Consider the following 5,959-nt stretch of genomic DNA (forward strand, 5'->3'; position numbering starts at 1 on the left):
AAAATAAACGAGACGGCTCGAGACCCGGAGAAGAAGCATCGAAAAGGAAACTAAACACAGGGGCTGGATTTCGGCTCAATCACAAAGATGGTGTTTGCTCGTGATAAATGGAGATCCCTAGAGGTATCGGACCTTAGCACGGTTTAAGCAAAAAGAGGATGAATAAAAAAGTATTCAAAATGGCCATTTTTTTAAAGGTGACACCGTCACAAATAATATTTATTACATAATATCATAATAATATCAACCATATCACATAATATTACATCATTTAATGTTTGTACCTTTCAAACAAGATTTAACTTAATGGAAAGCAATTATCTTTTATTTTTTAGCCATAATCATTAGTAAAAGATCCAAGAAAGTCCTGTCGTTTTAAAGAGTCAAATAATTTACCTCACCAAAATCTTTAAAAAGTTATGATGCTGTCCAAAATGACAATATACAACTTTTTAACTTGATGTAGCGATATAACTTATATTTTCAAAACATCCGAGCTGTACAAGCGTCGAGTGCGACGTATAACTACTTATTTGTATGTCTGATAACCAAAACTATGGACCCCTTGTTGTGGAAATACTCTCAAACAAACGCAAAAAATTGCCTATTACAACAATGTTAAATCAAATACCAAATTGCCTTAAGTTATCAGACCTCCAAATAATATGTGGACATCGGTCGAGTAGTATGAAAGAAGAGTACAGAATAAAGACCAATTGCCTGAAACAAATGTTATATTATTACAACCTTCAACTTCACCAAGAAGTAGGGTAAGAACGTAGCCATCGTTAACTTATAGCCTGACACTGACCAAAAAGACAAGTCTTTGGCCACAAAAGAAAACAAATAGCGAGTTGTTTTCAATAGTTCAACCAATGGAATCATTTGTTTCCTTGAGCTCTACTAACGACAACTCACCAGACACTATACAAACCTAAGGACGTCAAGCCATACGTCTTAGAGGGTTCTAGTGTCAGGCTATAAGTTAACGATGGCTACGGTAAGAGTCACTTAATTTGTCAGATGAGCCCACTGATATTATACGATCCTTGAACTCCTACATTGGAAACTTCTACCAAGTTCCCAAGGTCGCTGTACTATGGCAGTTGCGTTGGGAATGAGTTCAAATTTTCAGAGAGTCCAAGAATACATTTATCATTACGCGTCCAATAACCTCATCCATTATATTATTTCTTATCAAAATATATGATTTGGTTTTTTTTTATTAACACCGATTAGTTCTCGTATTTTAAAGATTTGGTCTTAAGAATTAGCACTATGGTCAGGATATCATTACGAGTCAAAATCTATTTTAGTAAAGTCGGATGAATGAGGTAAAAAGAACTGCTACGTTTTTAAAAAAAAAGGATAACAGGGATATCTAGTCTAGTATTAGTTTGCTATTACGCTATAGTAAAATCGGATTTTCCAAAACCCAAAGGGCTATAATAAATACAACTTTAAAGTGTAGCGAATAGTTGTGATGTCTTCGAAGTTTACATAAGAATGATTAATGAGCCAAAACGAGGATTAAATAATTTGACATTTAGAGTAAGTTATTCCATCCTATCTTTTTTTCAAAATAAACCAAAAAGAAAAAAGAGAAAAGCATGCAAACATTCTAATAATACATCGAATTGAAATAACTATCTATGTGTTTTTCTTATACTAAATGGGGGGAAAGGGGTGTCCCGATAGCTAAGTTGGGAGAGGATTTGCTTCGCACGCAAAGGCACGAGGTCGATACCGGGTGTAATCGTAGCCATCGTAAAGTTATATTCTGGCACTGACAAAAAATGACGTTTAAATGCCAGTCTTTTGCCACAAAAGAAAACAAATCGTGAGTTGTATTCAATACAACCAATAAAATAACTCTTTTCCTTGAGCTCTACTAACGGCAACTCACTAGACACTACACAAACCTAAAAATGACGTCAAACTACAAGTCCTAGAGGGTTCTAGTGTCAGGCTATATGTTAACGATGGCTACGGTGTAAGAGAAATTTTTTTTTTTTCTATCCCCGTCCACAAAACAGTGATTGGTTGACTGGATCTTTTAGATATGGTGGAAAGAAATGTGTGATAGACTTACGTCCTATTAAAAGGGTAGCAAGCAATTGCTATTTTCTGTTTTACGTGATAGAAACCGGGGTTGACCGTAGCCATCGTAAACTTGTAGCCTGACACTGACCAAAAATTGACGTGAAAAGACAAGTCTGTGGCCACAAAAGAAAACAAATCGTGAGTTGTATTCAAAAGTTCAACCAATGGAATCACTTGTTTCCTTGAGCTCTACTAACAACAACTCACTAGACGGTGCAAAAACCAAAAAAATGACGTCAAAATATACGTCTTAGAGGGTTCTAGGATCAGGCTATAAGTTAACGATGGCTATGGATTAACCCCGGTTCCATTGGCCTAACAGCTCTGAAGGACAACTGATATTAATGACTGTAAATAAAAATAACAAACTAACCAAGAATAGCACCAGATATTGATTCATGAGTTTCAGAAAGCAGCTATATTACCTACCTAGTAAAATAAGGTATCATAATACGAAGCAATGTAGTATATGACGATGTCTCGACACTCTAACTGTAATGTTAATAAACAGGGAGAGGCCTACGTGAAAATAAATATATATCAGGAAAGGCTGAAACGATTCAATAATTTGTGATCTATCGCCTCATGTGAGATTTGAGCATTTTAAAAATTTAATTTAAGAAATCACAACTATTGTCTTCAATAATAAAAACATGACGAGAAAATAAACAAATAATCAACCGCTTTTTGCAAGTAACAAATTAAAAAATATTGTTTTTCTTATAAAAATTAAAAACCAAAAAAAAAAAAAAAAAAAAAAAAAATGGACGGAAACATTTTCAAAGGTACAAAAAAGAAATTCTTACAATATTTCAATTCGCTGATGACCACGTGGCTAAGAGGGGAAAATCGTGTGCAACATTGTCTAAATTATATGCGCGTATTTATGTTGAAAGTAACTAGTCTTATTTACGATGATGATTTAATCTGCGGTCATTACATATTATAAGTGAGGTCTTTTAATTCTCTCTTAACAGATCATTTTCAGTAATACCCCCCCCCCCCCCCAAAAAAAAAAGGCAGGCTTACCCAGCAGAAAAATGGATTTTTTAATACTCAACCAATCTTTCTACTAAACAACTTTATGTTATCAATTAAACAAAGATCATTGTGATGTACAAAATAAATCTAAGGACAAATGTATATTGTGTCGTAACAATGTGACAATTTTGCTGTAGGTGGTACTAAGAGGGTTAATCATCGCTCTATGAATGAAACGTTTAGTGGCAAAATGGAGGTGAAAATGAGTCAGTGTGAGACTATAATTTTGATCGTTTTGTATCTCTATCATTAAAACTCTATAGCGAGGAAGACCAATACTACAGATATAAAAATCACATATTACAACCTATGAGACCCGTCGTTTGAAAACGGTATTATGTCCCGATAAAGCGGTCCTCTAAAAGTGAATTTAGAGTTAAAAGGACAAGAAATAGGAATTTTGAGTTAGTTACAATGTGAGAAATTGTCATTATTCTCCATCAAAACAAATAAAATTAATTCCAAGTTTCATATTTGTACATTCAATATCCAGAACTCAGCTCAACCTGACATAATAACGCTTTGATACAGTGGGTCACATATTTGTTTTTGTACACCTCTAATCCCTAAGTGTCAAAGGTCGTTTTCATAACATTCACCAAAATAATATTCTAATACAAAGATTTAAAAAAAATAAAAACTATGAAATATCGCTTTTATCTCTAACTTGGTATTGGCAGTGCTTTTGTGGCTAATGTTACCCCATATATATATATATATATATATATATATATATATATATATATATATATAATTGATGGATGCCTTGTAGATCAAAAAGTGCTCTATAAATGAGATTAACAATTCAGAGCATTTAGATTGATTACAAAACGACTCACATCGTCCGATACGGCAGTTTCTACACTATGTTTGATTCAACTGAAGAAAACACATAGGGTGTAGAAACGGTCGTCTTCGAAAAATGTGAGTCGTCTTTTACTCATTTATATATACATTTCTTAAAAGAATTGCCAATTAATACATTTAATACATCCCATCAATTTGATATTACGTAGGTATGGGCCAGGCTAAAAAAATGAAGTTTAAAGTACTAAAAAATAATATCCGAATTTCAAAATACAAGTTCAAGAAACTAAAATTCCTTTCCTCCATGAGATTATTGTATTCAACTCAAATCTTGGAGTATAGCATTTTAAAGTAATTTTTGCGACATGGACATCTCGTCATAATGCCAAATTGACACTAACAGAATATGTAAAATCATTGATTTTGATGAATAAAAAATAGTGCATATTTCATTAAATCGTGCTGGTCAATACATAATAAAATAACACGTCATCACACGAAATATATCACCAATAAATGTGCACAAAATTCATTACTATAGTAATATTATCCTGTTGACGACAACAATATTGATTTAGTGATGAGGATGATGATGATGATGATGATGATGATGATGATGATGATGATGATGAGATGAGATGATGATGATGATGATGATGATGATGATGATGATGATGATGATGATGATGGTGATGATGATGATGATGGTGATGGATATGATGGTGGTGGTATTGTTGGTGGTGATGATAATGATGATAATGATGATGACGATGATGATGATGATGATGATGATGATGATGATGATGATGATGATGATGATGATGATGATGATGATGATGGTGATGATGATGGATGTGGTGAGGGTGGTGGTGATGACGATGATGATGATGATGATGATGATGATGATGATGATGATGATGATGATGATGATGATGGTGGTGGTGGTGATTATGGAGATGACTATTGTAAAGAAGACAATCATTATGATGATTACAATAAGGAGGATTATCGTGACAATGACGATTCATTGTGATGATGAAAATAATGATGATGGTAATAATGTTTATTGAAGAGAATGATTATCATTTTGAGAGTGTAATGATGTTTTAGGTGACAATAATGCTATTACTGTGGAGATTAATGTTAATAATTTGATGAATTTAATATTGAAGATGTCATGACAGTGATAATATGATGATGTTGAAAATAATGATAATGTTGTTCATGATAAAGTTTTGATCATGATAATGATGCTGACCAAATTGATGGTGAAGTTGATGACTTTAGTGGTGATGTACATAGTGATGAAAATGATGATGTGTGGTATTATGATTATGATGAAAACGGGATGATGACTTATGGTGTCATGGTTATGATGTGATTAAATGATGATTTGTGGTGTCATGATTAGGACGTGATGGAATGATGATTTATGGTGTCATGATTTTGATGTGATGGAATGATGATTTATGTTATCATGATTATGTTGTGATCGAATAATGATTTCTGTTGTCATGATTATGATGCGATGGAATGATAATTTATGGTGTCATGATATGGTGTGACGGAATGATGATTTTATGGTGCCATGATTATGATGATAACGAAAAGATAATATATGTTATCATGATTAAGACGTGATGGAATGATGCATATGGTGTCATGATTATGATGTGATGGAATGATGATTTATGGTATCATGATTATGATGTGATGTAATGATGATTTATGATTTATGATTATGATGTTGCGGAATGATGACTTATGGTGTCATCATGATGACGGAATGTTGGTACTTATGATCTTATGATGTGAATAAGTTATAATTGTAATGTTGGTGATGACTTATGGTGTCATGGTTATGATGTGATTAAATGATGATTTGTGGTGTCATGATTAGGACGTGATGGAATGATGATTTATGGTGTCATGATTTTGATGTGATGGAATGATGATTTATGTTATCATGATTATGTTCTGATCGAATAATGATTTCTGTTGTCATGAT

The sequence above is a fragment of the Berghia stephanieae genome, chromosome 7 (assembly GCF_034508935.2).
Source record: "Berghia stephanieae isolate SIO BIC M18660-M18661 chromosome 7, UCSD_Bste_1.3, whole genome shotgun sequence".
In the NCBI taxonomy this organism is placed as follows: domain Eukaryota; kingdom Metazoa; phylum Mollusca; class Gastropoda; order Nudibranchia; family Aeolidiidae; genus Berghia; species Berghia stephanieae.